At 40.5% G+C, this 17,715-nt stretch overlaps 1 protein-coding gene across 3 annotated transcripts in view; it reads left to right on the top strand.

The window, feature by feature from the left end:
* Positions 1-17,715, top strand: part of B3galt1 (beta-1,3-galactosyltransferase 1) — a 241,205-nt gene that overhangs the window by 194,847 nt on the left and 28,643 nt on the right. The gene's annotated exons all lie outside the window — the stretch shown is intronic.

The following is a 17,715-nucleotide window of genomic DNA, read 5'->3' as shown; positions in this document are numbered from 1 at the left end:
TCTTCAAACATAGCAGAAGAGGGCATCAGATCACCTTACAGATGGTTGTGAGACACCATGTGGTTGTGAGGAATTGAATTCAGGACCTCTGGAAGAATAGCCAATGCTCTTCAGGTGACCTGAGACAATGCCTATTTAAAGTCCATCCCTCCAAAGCCATTGCTAATTGGTCTTTAAATCTTTGTTGAAATAACCTTGCTTCATAGGGCAATTATACTCCAATCAATTCTTATTTAAGTTGAACATAAGAAATTTATATAGAAAAATGATGGCAGGGCTAGTAAAAATATCTGCAATGCAAATGATTGTTAAAATGATTTTACTGAAAGGAATGAGAAGGATGACAAACTTCACCTTCATTTGTGATTTGCACTAAACAGTATAAGGCAATAAAATGTTTTGCAAACTTTCTGCAGTGTGGTTTGGGAAGAGCACAATCCCTACAAAAGGACACTGGATTCTGCTTGATTTTTGCCCAGTACCTTCCTATGACCTGTTGCAGATCCCTTATCCTGTCTAAACTATAATTTCCTTATCCCTGAGATGACCAGCTATCTCCAAGTGCCTTCTAAGTGCCAGCTGGACAGTGAAGAAACATGCTGGTAAAGGAAGAATGGACACACATACCTCGTGTGTGTGTGTGTGTGTGTGTGTGTGTGTGTGTATGTGTGTGTGTATGTTTTCAGCAATTTGCACCAGCTATATTGGTTTCTTTTATTCTTTGGTGGGTGGGCTTTGACCCTTTTCTTCTAGACAGCATGCCCACTCATTTATGTCACCTCATGGCCAGAGGAAAGATGAAAGATGGTGGAAGCATCACTGAAAAAGATGGATGTCAACAGATGTTTATGCTGTAATAGCCATAGTATTCTCTGAATTCAAAGCAATCCATTCAGCATGTAAATATGCAAGGCAGATCGAGCAAAGAGTCAAACTTGCCAACACTGTCTTTCCTTGTAGAGACCTAAGAGGTCAATGGAAACCAACTCAAAACGAAACTAAACAATAAAATAATAACACAACTACTAACTGTGATGAGCACCAGGAAGCAACATGAGTGCTCAAGGTGTAAGTGACCAGACCCTGATGTAGAAAGAATCCAGCGGAAGTATGAGAACCCAACTGTGATGGTTTGTATATGCTTGGCCTAGGGAGTGGCACTATTAAGAAGTGTTGGCTTTATTGGAGTAATTGTGGCCTTTTTGGAAGAAGTGTGTCACTATGGGTATGGGCTTTAAGGCCCTTATCCTAGCTGCCTGGAAGTCCATCTTCTGGCCGCCTTCAGATGAAGAGGTTGAACTCTCAGCCCCTGCTGCACCATGCCTGCCTAGACACTGCCATGCCTGGATGATAATGGACTGAACTTCTGAACCTTTAAGCTAGCCCCAATTAAATGTTGTCCTTATAAGAGTTGCCTTGGTCATGGTGTCTATTCACAGCAGTAAAACCCTAAGACGGTTATTGGTGCCAGGGACTAGGTTATCGCTGTGATAGGCTTGACCCTGACCATGTTTTTATTTGGAAAATGCGGATTTGGGGGCTTTGGATTTGGAAAGCAGTGGAATACTTTAACTGGCGCTTAATGGGCCATCATAGTAGGAATATGGAAGACTTTTTTGCTGAGGGTAATTTGAATTGTGGAAGCCTGATTCTAGAGGTTTCAGAGAGAAGAATTTTAATATGTGGCCAAGAGACTTGTCCTTGTGATATTTTGGTGAAGAATGTGGCTGCTTTTTGCCCTTGTCTGAGGAGTCTATCTGAGGCTAGGGTAAAGAGGTTTATATTAATTGCATTGACAAAGGAAGTCTCAAAAAAGCCCAACAGAGACTTTGTTCTCTGGTTAAGTCTCATGAAGAACATTTTAAACAAGCATAGCAAACTTAGAAAGTAAAAATATAAAACGTATGGTTCAAGTAATAAAGGGACACCAGGAATTAAATGGAGCTGAATTATATATTCAAGGAGATAAAGGGAGTGGTGATCTCAGGGCAAGATCTCATGCAGCTCAACTTGCTGTTTGTTTGCAGTTGAACAAGGAATAGTTTGGATTTTTAATCTGAAATGAATTACAATCCAGAAATGGAGGGCACACTTGGAATCCAGACCTTGAGGCTGGAAGACACAGGCTTTTGAGCTGTATCTTGAAGAACAATGGCCATGAACAGCTTAGGCCTAGGCAAGGTGGTACCTACTTATAATCCCAAGAGACAAAGCCAAGCAGATCTCTGAGTTCAAGGCCAGCCTGTGACAGAGCAAGGTCTAGGTGAAGAAAAGCTTTAGTCCAGGCATGCTGGTATAGGCCTTTAATCTCAGCATTCAGGAGACAGAGCCATGCAGATCCCTGAGTTCAAGAACAATCTACAGAGCAAGTTCCAGGGCAGCCAAGCTTAAGCAGTGAAGGAGTTGGGAAACAGAAAGCTAGTAATAGAATAAGGCGGGGAGGGCATGTTCCAGCCCCAGCAAGCAGCAGAACTCTGCAGCTTTGGCCATGTGGCTCTGGCCTAAGCATCAAGAATAGAAGGGGCTACTAGGACAATTAATTCTGCTTAGCTAGAGCTAAGAAATTAGCAGTGATTTAGAAGAGACCAGCATCACTGAGGTGAATTCTTCTGGGAAGTATTTGATATGATATTGTAATCCTAATGCCTGTTCAGGAGCTAAGGACCACAATCTTTTCAACTCACACTGAGCTGCCCTGAGGACTAGGATGGACAGCTCCCAATATTTTCCACTAAATAATGTATAATATTAGGGAGTTTCAGAACCCTTTCACTTTTCATATCAATTTCGAACTTTCTGCCAACAAAACCCAGGAAAAAGCACAAATGTTGAAAGAACCATTCACAGATCCTTTAGTGTTTACGTGGCATGGAGATTGTCTTTCGAACCTAAGGTTGCATTTGAAAGAAAAAAATGGCCCCCTATACAGAGAGAGAGAGAGAGAGAGAGAGAGAGAGAGGGAGGGAGACAGAGACAGAGACAGAGACAGAGACAGAGACAGAGAAGACAAAAAGCGCAGTGCATTGTGACATGCGGTTCATCCTCTTTGGAAGGAAAGGGCTGAGTCAGCCCTCCCGGGATGCCCATCCTGGGATTAAACAGCCCAGGTACTTCCTTATCCTTGACACTGCTCAGATAGAGCCACTAATGCACAGACGGCCTTCATTGGGCTTCTGAGGGTTTAGAGGAATGCCATTCATCTGATATCTCAGCCATTCTTGTAGCATTCTGAAAGTCTTAAGGGATTTTTATTTGAGGTGAATGAAATCTTGATAAAGGAAATCGAGAGAAGAGAAGGGAATCGATCTAAGATTAAAAGTTACTTTTTAATACAGCCTCAGCTCTGGGTCCGGTGCTTTCATATGCACTGTTATCTCTAGAGAGTGCAAGAAAGAGCTCACTGAATATGATCACCAAGCCAAGGAGTGGGAAACCACAGAAACGCCAGGCCTCTTCTCTTTATATGGGCCTGCTAGTTATCCTCTGCCATTTAGACTAGATTGTAAACGCCCTATATTCCGTCATTATCATCAAATATAAGGTGGCCTAGTCTGGAGTTTCTAAAGTCTCCAAAGACTTCTTCTAAAAGTGATGTCCTAAAAGACTATTGTTCTAATACAGACATGAGTTCTGCAAAGCTTCCTGCAGGAAGTGCTATTCCACTAATTGCAGCTCTTCCCTTTGTTCGGGCTCATCCTCTATAATTAGCACAGTCTTGAAAACAAAAGTTGTCTATGCCATTAAAATCCTTACACAGCAAATCCCCTAATTATTTCATATTTTCGCATTAGAGACTAAGATATTTGTGGTTAAGGGTTGAATCTGTTTGTTATTTAATTACTTATAGAAGGAAGACAGAAAAAGCAAGACAAAGAAGATTATTAAAAAATGTTCTGCCTGACTCTCAACACAAAGGTTCACTTCTCTTTCTCTTCCTTACTCCCTCCTCTCTCCATCCCTTCCTGTTATCATCCCTTCCTGCCCCCACTCTCTCCTCACTCCTTCCTACCCTCACTTCTCCCTGTCCCCACGTTTTCCTGCCCTCACTCCTCCCTGTCCCCACCCCTTCCTGCCTTCACTCCTCCCTATCCCCGCCTCTTCCTGCCCTTACTTTTTCCTACCCTCACTCCTCCCTGTCCTCAGCACTCCCAGTCCTCACTCTGCTTTGTCCCCACCCCTTCCTCACCTCTCTTCTTCTTGTCCTCATCTCCCTTGGCATGAACTTCAGTTATGACTGTCGGGCATTACCTTTTCATATTAAAAACGTCACTGTTTTTTCCTGACCCATAGACAAAGCTTCTCCTTCCACCTTCCAGTGCCCTGTGTACTGACCTCAAACATTCCTTTACCTTGCTCGATTGGGTGAAGTGCAAGGAAGATACCCAGATACCCAGGAATTCACCCAACTAGTTTCTCCTTTTTTTTTCTTCTGGGATGACAAATAGCATTTTTCTGCATCCCTTAGAAGTCCTCAGAGTTGGACTGTCTAGCAAAGAGTAGCAAGTGGAAGCAATGCACTTGGCTTGGAACCAGAGTTTCAAGTATTCAAACATGCCTTCCTGGGGAAGACCAGCAGAAAGTAGCTAGGCTTAAATCACCAGGGGAAAAGCTATCTGTGCAAGTATTAAACGCACATTGGGTGGTTACACAAGTAAGAAATAGTCCTTCATGTTTAGGTTCAGAAAATTGCAGCTTCTTGTACAACGATCTACCTAATACAAGATGCAATTGCCTCTGTGTTTCAGTGTGAGTTCCTCTGTTTCAGGATTCCCAGAGGACTAGAAGGGAGGGGGAAGCCCTTTCATCTTTAACTGTGAGTGAAATTAAACTGAATTGGTACCTCATTTGGAAGTGGAGCAGATGGTCATCAAAATGAAGAGTGGAGGATGTTCCACACCATCTCTAGGACTGTGAATGCCATTTTTCTCATTTGCAAGCATCTGTCTAGAATTTTGTAAACAATCTCATAGGTGACTGATTTGGATTGCAGAACAAAAGGAATACCCAGTTAGTTTCTGTATGAAAATGTGTCCTACTTCATTACGCATTCAAATACTCATTATCCCAATCAGCAAATACATAGTGGGCACATTGTACATGCCAAGCTGGCTTCTAAAAGGTCTGATCAGTAACAGACCTGGCTTTAGCTCACTCCAAGATCAAAGTCCTAAGGGACATCCAAGTATTTCGAATTAAATGATCGCACAACTGAAAATGCATTCAGCTTGTGGTCTGGGCTTTTGGGTTCCTCCTGCAAGATAGTAAGGGTAATGTTGCCTGTCTCTCAGATTTTGATATAATTTTAGTTAGCTAAGATTTAAATACCATGATTGTAAACTCATCTGCACAATCTGTCAATGCTTGAGCTTTAATACCCAATAAATTGTATCTGTTGGTGTTCACATTAATTTAGGTAAAAATTATGATCTTGAAAGATAAAGGACTCTGACTAGCTTGCTAGAAGGACATGTAGAACTTGAAAGTGACCCTTGTTCACTTTGTAAGAATGTCAGAATGTTCTAGATTTTAAAAACTAAAAAAAAAAAAAAAAACATTGTAATGGTACTGGAAAGGATCCATATAGGCAGAAGCACTTGGAGAAACTGAAGACTGAGAGTAGCTGTTGTATGGATAGCAAGGCCACTGCTGCAGGAGGAGGCCACACGAAGCCCTGGGAGCCACCCTGTGACCTGCATAAGAATTGAGTGCTTCCAGTTGGTCATGGCACTGAGTGATTTGATCAGCTTTGTAAATTAGGAAGATCACTGTGTGTCTTAGTTAGGGTTTTACTGTTGTGAACAGACAGTATGACCAAGCCAAGTCTTATAAAGGATAACATATAATTGGGGCTGACTTACAGGTTCAGAGGTTCAGTCCATTATCATCAAGGCGAGAACATGGCAGCATCCAGACAGGCATGGTGCAGAAGGAGTTGAGAGTTCTACATTTTCATCTGGGCAGCTAGCAGAATACTGGCTTCTAGGCAGCTAGGATGAGGGTCTCAAAGCCCACACTCACAGTGACACACCTATTCCAATAAGGCTACACCTTCTAATAGTGTCACTCCCTGGGCTGAGCATATACAAACCATCACACTGTGACTGCAGGCCACCCAGAGCGGTCAGGAGGAGCCTCTCAGCAAAGAGCACTGGAAGATGTGTTCCAGAGAGAAGTAAACAATGAGAAATTTCTGCAGTCCCATTGGCAGATCATGTTGGTGTATTATGAACAGAGACAGGGCTAGAGTTAAGAGTACTTCTGGTCTTTCAGACACAGGGGATATTTCATAGACATTGGGAACCCTGAAGAGAATCAGGGTCATGAATCTGCTTTTGTGTGTGTTGTATCCAAGTATTTCTGAGATATACAAGAGCACACTCAAGTATTCAACTAGCTTTATGAACCCAGGGCATAATACATACTTTTGAGCTTGATTGTCAATCAAAGAGATGTTATTGGCATGCCATTGACAACTAGGAAATTTTTGCTTAGAAAACAAACAAAATTCAGACTGGGAAAGAAGAAGCCCTAGGATTTAGCCCTTACAAGCCTGGAAACAAAGGAGACTCTGAGTCAGTTTCCTAGAGAAACAGAACCAAATGGTAGAAGCTTCTGGAGTGTAGAATCTAATAGAGAAGATCATAGAAGCTGGTAACACAGGAAAGAATTGCCATCCAAGTCCAAACACACAACTAGAAAGCTAGGAAAAGCTGATATTATCACTAAAGCAAGAAGACTGGAAAATTCTTACTACAATTTATTTTATGAGAACCTTCAAATAAATGACTGATCGCCATTATGATATAACATATACATATATGTAAATTTCAATTAATTCCCTTATAGAAAAATTTCAGAATAATGTTTGACCAAATATGTGGCCAATAAAAGGAGGAGATGGTTACCTCAGAGCACCATGACCTGGGTGAATGGACTTGAAAAATTCACCATCAAAGACAAGACAAGAAAACCAGAAAGATTAAAGCCCTTAATGTCCACACTCACAATGACACACCTACTTCAATAAGGTCACACCTTCTAATAGTGCCACTCCCTGGACTGAGCATATACAAACCATCACACTGTGACTGCAGGCCACCCAATGCCTGGGTGATAGTAGGTACCCCTGATACAGCCTATGTCATGGTTACAATGCAAACCCTGGCATTAGACAGCCTATATTTCTATTCTGTGAGTTTAGACAAATAGTTTAACAACTTAGTATTTTATCTTTAATTGAATACAGAGTTGCCTACCTCTGATAGTTATAGAAACCAAATTAGTTTAAAATACACAAAGAGCTCAAGTAAATATCTGAACATAGTCAGTGCTCAAAGACTAAAAATGTGATAGATTTTTGGAAGATAGATGCAGACCCATCATAGTTAAGATCTGCCCACAACTGTAGGGAGGTGAAACAAGCACACAGCATCAGCAGAGATGGAAATACAGAAGAAGCATAAGGCTTCACCTGGGCTGAGGAGCTGGGCTATAGAAGGAGTCAGTGGCTGCCTTAGTAACTTAGGGAATTCTTAAACTTTCCACCTTCTTCCTCTGTTCAAAGACAGAGTCTGATGAATGAGCTATGGCACTTGTAAGATAAATCTATCCTTTGTGCTTTCCAAATAAAGTTCTAAAGAATTCCTGTTGAGATACAAATTTTACCAGGTCTGCTCAAGTAGGTCTGTACTCCTACCTATTCAGGAGGCTGGAGCAGGAGAATCACAGGTTCAAGGCCAGCCTAAGCAACCTGTAGGATCCTATGTCAAAATAAAGAAGAGGCTTGAAGTTGTAGTTCAGTGGTAGAGCACTTGCTCTACCTTCAATTGCCAGAAACACATGGGATAAAAGAATGAAAGAAAAGGGGAAACGGAGAGAGAGAAAAAAAACAGATGCAAATGTTACTGTAGAGGCAGCAGTAGCCGCCTCTGGTAGACACAATTCTTTTTTTTCTGACAAACCACCAGGTTCCCAATGGAGCAAGGTTCTCTGCACAGGAGACTTTAAGGAGACCAGAAGAGGATTCTGGCAGGTAGAAATTGACTTGGGAGGCAGAGGAAAAGGTAGGAAGGTCAGATGAAGGGTGGAACAGGAAGACTAAACTGTACGTACCCTAAAGGCAAGCTGCATATGGTTTCCATGAAGGGCATGAGGTGCTATGCACCCTGCCACTATATAGTACACATAAAATGGCTTCCCATATGCTTGTTGTGAGTAAGCATTGATTTTAATGGTTTGTTATTTTCCCTACAATAAACCAAAGGCATTTGCCCAGAGTCAATTTTCTTGCCAACCACACACTGCCCTATAGCCCATGACTAAATTATTTTCCTTTCTTTCATCCTTGTCTTTTTACATGTGATATAAGAATCTAACATTGGATCTCCCGTGCTCAAGCAAGTTCAGAATACTCCCCAATCTTCCCTGATCAGGAAAGTTTAGAACACACTCCATGCTTCCCTCTAAAGAATCCTGCCCTCTGAGTCTTGCCAGGATTTGAAGAAGGCTCTTGAGTCACTGTCCTTGAGTCTGCTTTTAATTTCTCAAGACGCTGAAAAGGCGTTTGTCAAACAACTAAGTCAACAATTCAATAGCCAGTGTAAGGTCAGAAGATTATTTTGTTTCACTTTTAAATTAAATATTTATGAAAACTTTGGATTATGAAAAATCAGAGCAAATTACTCACAGCTCTCCTCTGTGCCTTCCCTTTCAGAACCATACACTAGCACCTTAATGTCAAAACCACTTCCTCTGGCTCGGAGGATGGACTGGAGTTACCCAATTTTCCCCAAAGTAGACTTTCTGACAGTCTTTACCAGGACAGAAGAGAGGCTCTTATTACATTTGGCTTCCATAGTTACCAGCCTCATATCTTCAGTTGACTTTAGGCCTGAATCTCACAATAGGAATATTCTGGGTCACCTGAACCCTGGCTTATTTTATGTGCTCAGTGAACCCAGTTACCAGAGCTAAAGGTGTGTCCTTCCCCTGTCTTCTTACCAGCACTTGGCCCAGCTTTCTCCATGTCTCCAGAGCCCAAGGGGGAGGCCAAAAGCACAGGCACATAGGCCTTTGGTGTTGATGAATCTCCTCTGGGACAGTCCTCTAAGCATGTAAGCCATTACCCAGAGGAGAAATAATGAGAGACAATGAGATAGACTCAATCTCTGGGCTCCACAAAGAGTTCAGAAAGATAAAAAAAAAAAACTTTCCTAAACCCTGAAAACATCTCTGAGGGCCAAGCCTGAGAAGAGTTTTTGTCAGGGATGGCCTAAGGTCTTAGAGGAGATCATGGGAGTGGCTGAATAAGGTCAAGAGAAGGCCTAAAGTCAGGGATGGGGTGAGAGGCATAGACTTGTATAAAATGCAGGAATATTTCTGAGGCAGAGCACTCCAGACTCAGGAATACCACCTTAGCAGAATTTACAGAGGATATATGCACTGTCAAGCTGCTGCCCTGCACTCGGATTTTCTCCTGGTTGGCTTGTTTGTTTAGGGCCTTGGATGGGCTGTAATCAAATTCCTCCCCAAACTCTGTCTCAGCCTCTTAGCACGCTGGATTGGAAAGCATTCCATTTCACAATTCCTGAGTTTACGATGTTTGAAAAAGCACTCCGGAGCAGTTGTTGAGGTAGGATCATGCACATATTCGTGTGCCTTCCTGGGAATTGGTGACAGTTATTCCCTGCAGATGTCATTAGTCTCTAGAGAGGCTGCGCTGAGGATTCTGGAAACACTGTAGAGACTTGTGCAGACCATAAATTTATCAAAGCCAAAGCCATCATTACCTCCTTGCTCCTTGTTCTGAGGGCAAATGTCCTAAAGTCTCAACAATGCTTAGAATAAGCATAGGCTTGTATCCCCAGCATATATATGTATACATATATGTATACATACATACATACATATATATATATATGTGTATGTATGTGTGTGTCTATGTTCATGTACGTGTATATACATACATACATTCATACATACATTCATATTCAACTAGTAAAGGGTTTATCTTTGGCTCCCTGAACCCAGAGCTAAGAGCCCGAGAGAGACCATGGCTCTGTAGATGTTGGTCAAATGAGTCAGCATAGACTCTCAGAGCCAGAATTTGGGAGTAGAAAACTGTCCTTCATGAGGCAGTCTACCTACCCCCACACCAGCAACTTCTGTAAGCTTTCCTAATGCCATAAAATATTCCTCATACTCTAATGAAATGTGTCTAGTGTTTGATGAACTGTCTGATGAATTAATGAGCAACCACAGCATGGAACATTGTCTGTGGGCTTTTGAAACAGCCAGAAATCTGATCAGGGGAGGTCACTTACTTGATGAGACCGGCCACAGTGATGGACGACCTTTCCCTGTGCTCTCTACATGAGAGCTCAGTTAGTCACTGGTGCACAGTCCCAGCTGAGCAAGTCAACTGTATCCTTTCCTTTGTCAATTAGGAACGTAAATCAAAAGGCAAGTAGATGAAATGATAATTTTACAAGGATGAACTTGAATCCACTCTGGTTTTCAAAATTCTAGTCCTAACTAGAGAGATCATAATGCAATGGTTACTATGTGCTGTGTGTGTTGTGCAATCAGTGAGCTTAGCATATCACCACTCTGAGTAGTTGATTTCTTTGACCCCTTCATTTTGCAGATTAGAAAGTAGGACTACTGAGGTTTCTAAGACTAGTGAATACCTCATGTGGAATTGGAATTCAGATCTTAACATTAATATGCTCATATTTCAAAACCTGGTGACCATAATAAATTATGACATCCTCACAACTGACTGGAATAATTGGTAAATCATAAATAACAAACAGAATTTTATCACAAAGCATTGCTGCTTCTATCAAAGTGATCTCGCTACCTTGTCCCAACCCATTTCTCTTACTGGTTTGAGCCATTTTAGCTCTTGAAAACCAATATAATAATAATAATAATAATAATAATAATAACAATAACAATAATGTTTTACTAAATGTCAATTATGTTTGCTCACTATATTAGACATTTTAAAGAATTTTTTATATAGGGCCACACTATGTAGTCATGGTTGTCCTGGAACTTGCTGTGATGACCAGGCTAGCTTCAAACTCATAGAAATCTGCCAGCCTCTGCCTCCTAAATGCTGATATCAAAGGCAGATACCACCACACCCATGTAGAGGCATTATCTGTAACATGCATAGCTATCTAAAATTTGTATCTGACATATCTAACATTGGAGCAGAACAGAAATTAGAGAGCAAAATCTCATTTAAGTATTAGTTTCATTTGCAGCATCCAGCACTAACGAGTGCTGGGTTTGTGTTTTCTCTACTCTTACAAAATCATTCTTGCCCAGTGATCCCTTCTCTAGCTTTCTATCAGTTGAGACTAAGCAAAAGTGAATTCTCTTCAGCCCTTAACACTGGAGCAGACTCCTGAGTGACAAGCTGCATGGGGATCAGGCCTTTTCACAAACCAGTAATCAGGGCCAGAAGTGGGGAAGCGATGGGGCAAGCATTCCATTGTCACAGCTGGAAGGAGAAAGACAATAAGTGGGTATGAGGTAGGGTAAGGATTCAGTGATGATTACAAAGAGCAGTGTCGGTCAGAAAGGAAAGTCAAGGACCAAGTTTCTCAAGGCTTCAACAAAATGCTTCCAAGGTTCCAGCTCAGGAATAATGATGTTCATTTAATGTATGCTTCCTACAAGTTGGAACTCCATCAATCTGGGCACACTGTGATGCACATCAGAAGATGATGCTACCAGCGGTGATAATCCTAGAAAGGCTTGCATAGGTCCAGTGGTGCCTTGTGTTATGCAAAGAATTGACTTCCAAACGGCCAAAATTGAGTGTCTGGGGCTAAAATAAAAAAAGTTCTTCTTCACCTATGTTTTCATGAAGAGCTGATTTAATCTCTTTGATTTTTAAATTAACAAGTCAAAAGATCAGTCTATTTGATTAAACACCTATGTGCACAGCAAATTGATTTGCTGACTAGATTTGATTCCCAGAAAGAAGCATTGTGGCCTGAAGCTAAGACAAGTGGCATGCAAGTCAATCAACCTAGATTTGGCCCTGGCTTCTGCTACAAGCCAGTTGTAATAACATGGGTGAAACCTCTGAGCAGCCAGCATCTACATCCTGACTTTTACTGATAACCTAATAAAAGGCAAGGGCTAGTTAGAACAAGAGAAATTTCTCTTCAGATGAAAGTTGATCACTGAGTCTGGAGATATGGCTCAGTAGTGAAGAGCACTTACTGCTCTTGCAAATGACTTAGGTTTGGTTCCACGCACCCACATCAGGAAGCTGACACCTACCCCTAACTCCACCTCCAAGAGATAGAATGTCATCTTCTTTCTGGCACAGTCATGCACATGCACTACACATACATTAGAACAGATTCAAAAATATACGTAAACAAAAATTATATAAATTTTCAAAACTGGTATCCCTTTTGAGAACTGTCACATAACCCAAGACCAGTTAATCAGTCCTGAAAAGTACTAACACTGTATTGGATGAGCTAACTCATGGACGCCTTCCCTTGTTTGACTCTTAGTTTAGTCATTCTTCCTAACAGTTTTGAACAATAGCCTTTATTAACAATTTAATCCGGCATGGCTTAAGACTGTACATGGAACATTATAGCCCCTAATGCAAACTCTCATTGTTATGGGTTGCATCTGCTGTGACATCCGTCTGAAACTCAGCAAGGATTTAGTATTCACAGCAAGTAGAGTAATTACTATGTAACTACACTCTAAGTAGTGTAGTCACTCAACTGCTCTCAAAATTTATTTTTATTTTTGAATATATTCAACTTTAAAACCACACGGCTTCTTCCAGCATAGGCAACCATTTTCCTAAGATGCTGCATAAAGGACTTGGGGTAAAAATCTGTAGCTCAGCCATTAAGATGACTACTGCAAGAAAAAGGTGGAAGAGAGAGAATAAATAAGATTGTGGGAAGAGATATGAATAGAGGGGGGAAAGACATGAGAGATATTTTAGTAGTGGATTTCAGTTTTCTTAGTCACCTCATAAAATCTGTGAAATCACTAAATATCTCTGTTTGGAGAAAACACAGAAGAACAAAAATCAGGTATGCAAAATGTGATTTATTATAAGCACAGCCCATGTTTATGACAATTACTGGGGTCTCAGAAAACCACACCACATGTATAGAGTATATATTTATTGGTCTCCTATTATGTTGGATGTATAATACATAACATCTGGTCTATAAAAATAAGACAGTATGTAAACAGATAACTCAGTAGTATGGATAGAAGGCCAGCATTGTATCCTGGCTAACCCAAATTTGAATTCTGAGTTCATCAAGGAGCCATTGGGGAGCCATGAAAGCTTCTGGTGATGTTCACCTTCTTTGATGCTGTGTTAATGGTAATCGTATGCACCTGCCCCACAGGTTTAGAAGTTACTAAAAATGCCAGCTTTCAATTTCATCATTTCTCAAAGAGAGTTTAGAGGGAAACATCACTAAATTGCTAAGAACCACAGTTGCTATTAGTTGTGATCATTGTGTAACAAAATGGCAGAAGAGGTATAGAAACCCCTAACAGAAGAGTTGTAGCAGTTCCCTTGGGGGTACATACTCAAATGAAACTATCACTAAAAGCTAAACGGGGACAAAGTAAAAAAAATGCAGCAAAAGTCGCAGGATCTTACTTCTGACCAACACCAGTTAAAAAGTTCAAACTACACCAAAGGTCACAAGATGAAAGGATTTGTTTAATAAAGCACACACACACACATTTACACAACCATTGAAACAGTTGTGTGTTCAGTTTCTAAACCTAAGTTCTGTAAGAAGCAGTATATTAAAAATCAGTGACCCTGTACTGCTGCTGATAAGAAGCAGTAAAACTTTAACAGCCGACTACTTTCTTAACAAATATGTCCTCTGTTGTCTTCACAGGGCCTGTTTAGGAGTGGGGTCGGAGTGGGATAGTATAGCAGTTAAACTTAAAGGAACAGATCATAAGCCAGTGGATCTCAAAGAATGAAAATTCTTTCCTTTGGGGAAAGGGTGGCTACAGATGGTAGCATCATAGGTGGACATGGGAAGAGCCTGAGTTACTAGTCAGCAAGCTTGTTAAGTAGCAACAAGAAGCAAGACCAGCGGAGCAGAAAGGTCCCTGCCTGCAGAATCGATGTGGAGAGGATACATTGGTTTTTTGAGTGACTATGCATAACTTCAGACTTTCCTTCACTAAACAGGCTTCATCCAAAATGAGTCAACACCTTAGATTATGCATTATGCAAGTGACAGCAGGGGTGGCTTGCCACCTAATGCAGTCTCCCTGCCAGAGTTTTAATCTACTCCTACTGTTCCCTGTGAAAAGTTAAAATAAGTATGGTTATGTCCCTCACTCACTTCTTTGCCCTTGAAATATAGCTCCCTGAAAGCTCACATCTCCAGGTCCAATATAAGGCAGATGCAAGGCCTCCTGAAGAGGGTTTGAATCTGCAATTCATGTGCTAGGCAATGAGTTGAACAAAAGTATTGGAGGTACCAGTAAATCTTGCAAGGGAGGCTATGAGTATCCCAGAAAAATCCACTTCCTTAAAAAGACTCAGAAAGATCTGTGAGATGCTTCAATGACCAAAAAGTCAGATAAAGGGCATTCTCCTGAGATAGTTCTTTGCAAAGTGAGTATGTGTAGATTAAACTCTTCCTTCTCCCATCAGCAAAATGGGTCTTAATCTAAAGGCAAAAAAGTTCAAAGCTACCTGCCTCTCCTCACGTAAGTGCTATAAAAGCATCATGGATCTATCCAAGCCCACCACCATCCTGGAAGATATGCACTGAAATTTTGCAAAGAGATAGTTCACATGAAAAAGTGACATCTACTAGAAACTTGGTCAGATTCTTGCATTAGTTCCCTGAGGAATAGTAACGATTCTTTTTCTGTGCCTAAGATCCATTTGCATGTAAAGTATAGCTTGCCTTATGTAGATGATTATCTCAACTATCTGAGACTACTCCTTTCAACACTAAACTTTTAGATTTAAGGATGAAATCAGTTTTTTTAAGTCAAGCTTAAACATTGATCAATACATCGTTGAGTGACTGAACATAAAACATTAGTTTATTAGTTTTCATGTCAAAACATTCTCTAAATTCTGTCACGTCTAGGCAATGGCGCTCCTGTGGGTCATAAGGTCTTCATAAATGCTCACCCTAACTTGTACCCTGAGGGTTTGGTGTGTGTGTGTTTGTGTGTGTGTGTGTGTCTGTGTCTGTGTCTGTGTGTCTCTGTGTGTGTGTGTGTGTCTGTGTCTGTGTCTGTGTGTCTCTGTGTGTGTCTGTGTCTGTGTGTCTGTGTCTGTGTGTCTGTGTCTGTGTCTGTGTGTCTCTGTGTGTCTGTGTGGGTGATTGTGTGTGTGTGTAGAAACGTAAGTATCTGCATCCATTGTATTAATGCATGCTTGACTTTGATAAAGTAGATAGCATCCAAATCAAGCCAAGATTTGTTTCCTAAAAGGAAACAGTGCCTAAATAATCATCAACCTTTTCCTTTATAGCCATTAGAGACACAGATGAAGAGATCGGTGTATGCTGGCTTGGCTGTTCTTGACCTACTCAAGGAGATTTCTTTTCTAAAAGTTATCAAGTCCAGAACTAGAACCAGAGACTCGTACTCTGGCTCAGACACTCCAGATTCTTTACTAGGGTCACACATGGCCTCTCTTCATTAATATGTAATAAAGAAATCATAAACTATGTGTGCTCATAAACATGTCCAAATCCTCTGATGGGAGGAAGCATGGGTTCTGAGGACAGGGCTGATATTTTCAGAGAAGCTAGGATCCACCATCTACCTAACATCTTGTCTCTACTTTTACTAACAGTAACAGCTTGCTAACCATGCCTCTATGATGCTCATAGCCAGCTAAGATTTCTTGACATGCACCTTAAAAAGCTTTTCAGGAGCAGTCCTCCATACACAGTGTTGAGACACAATATGGGTGGGCAGGACTTCACTACCTTTACAACAGGAAATGCAGCAATTTCCCTAGCTCATTAACATCTGACATTTTAGCACTGTAAACCACATCTGTGTCTCAAAGCTGAAGGTTTAGGTAATGTCATTAGGACAAGAAAGATTCTGGGATTAAGCCTCTAGTTTGGCAAACTCCCCAAAGACACTGAGGTTTGCTGGAATGTTCTCACATTCTCTAACTAGCAAACCTGACCACAATGGCCTTGCCACACCTGCCTGAACAGTTTTTGGCAAGGCATATAAGTAGAAAAAATAAGTCTGACCATAAGAAATAAAAATAGGAAGATTAGTATAAGTAGCATTTGGTATCCTACTATATTTCCTTAATAATTGCCCTTACTTTGGGCTTGGTTTTGCTTATGTGAACATCAGAAGCTATTAACTTGACTTTGTCTGGGTCTTTAAGCAATTGAATGGAATGTGTTTTTTCATAAATGTTACTATATATAAGGAAGAACCAAATGAATTAAAATTTATTCCTTTAACTACACTATATAAAGACATATTATTACCCTGTCACTTTATATGGAGAATGGTAGAGATTTATTCTATGGGATGTTCTGTAAAAAAGAGTAAAGGCAATAGTCAAGAGAAAATAAAAACATGGGTGTTCTTGCCAGTTCTTTAGACTTGACTCTGGATTTTAAAAGCCTGGACAGAGGAAGCAGCTGTAGTCTATTGTGACTCTCGCTGTCATTGCCTGGCAAGTACAGTTCCTCGGTGCATGTCATGTGACCCCAATAAATTTTCCCCGAATGTGTGTACACTGTGGAATGCATCTTCGTATCATTGCCTTTCTACATGATATTGAAATGAATCAGAAGTGATTATTCTCTAGTCCTCTCTATTCTCCTTCAAGGACGGTACAACATATATTCAGGACAATATGAAAACACTATCGATAATAGTTAACAAATTCTATTAAAATATTTAGATGCAATTTATCATTTCATATAAATGCAAAAATTAATATACTGATTTACTAAGTTATATTGTGTACTATGTGCCTGCTTGGTATTAATTTTATTTTTGTGACTCTGAAGAGGGCAACTATGTCCCAAATTAAAGCTGAATAAATTATTGCAGAGCAATGGTACTAATAATAAACTATAGAATCTGAATTCAGGTTGTTTTACCACAAGATCTATAGCTTTAACATTCCGAAGTGATGCCTTAACAGATGCTTTATCCAAGTTACTAACATGATCTATAATCACAAGAAGTAAAGCATATATATAGCTCAGATTTCCATAAACAGTTGGTTGTAACAAATAGCCAGAATATTTCTAGTCCAATCTGCCCAACTTCACATCAAATTTTATTTCAAAATGCTTCACAGTGGGATCAAAATTCAGATCCTGTCCCTACAGCTTAACATACCTGTAGTAGGATTCCATTCAGACAAGGCTAGGCCAGTCCTTCAGGCTCCATCAGGCCCTGATTCCTTGAGGAGTCCTGTAATGAGTCTAGAGATAAGAATCCTCATACTTGACCATCAAGTCATTTTCGAACTGACTCATCATAGACCTCCATGATCACTGATTTCAGAACTAAAGAACTTCTCTATGGTGCCACAGAGACCTTAGGTGATATGAATGCTCACTCTAAAATAAACTCTGATAATCTCTGAGATAACGAGGAAGACTTGAAACAAAAATAGAAATACACACACACACACACATATACATATTGATCCATATG

Source organism: Grammomys surdaster, unplaced genomic scaffold (genome assembly GCF_004785775.1).
Source record: "Grammomys surdaster isolate TR1022 unplaced genomic scaffold, NIH_TR_1.0 136, whole genome shotgun sequence".
Classification (NCBI taxonomy): domain Eukaryota; kingdom Metazoa; phylum Chordata; class Mammalia; order Rodentia; family Muridae; genus Grammomys; species Grammomys surdaster.
The sequence above is the reverse complement of the archived record's forward strand: the minus strand, read 5'-3'. Positions and strand labels throughout refer to the sequence as shown.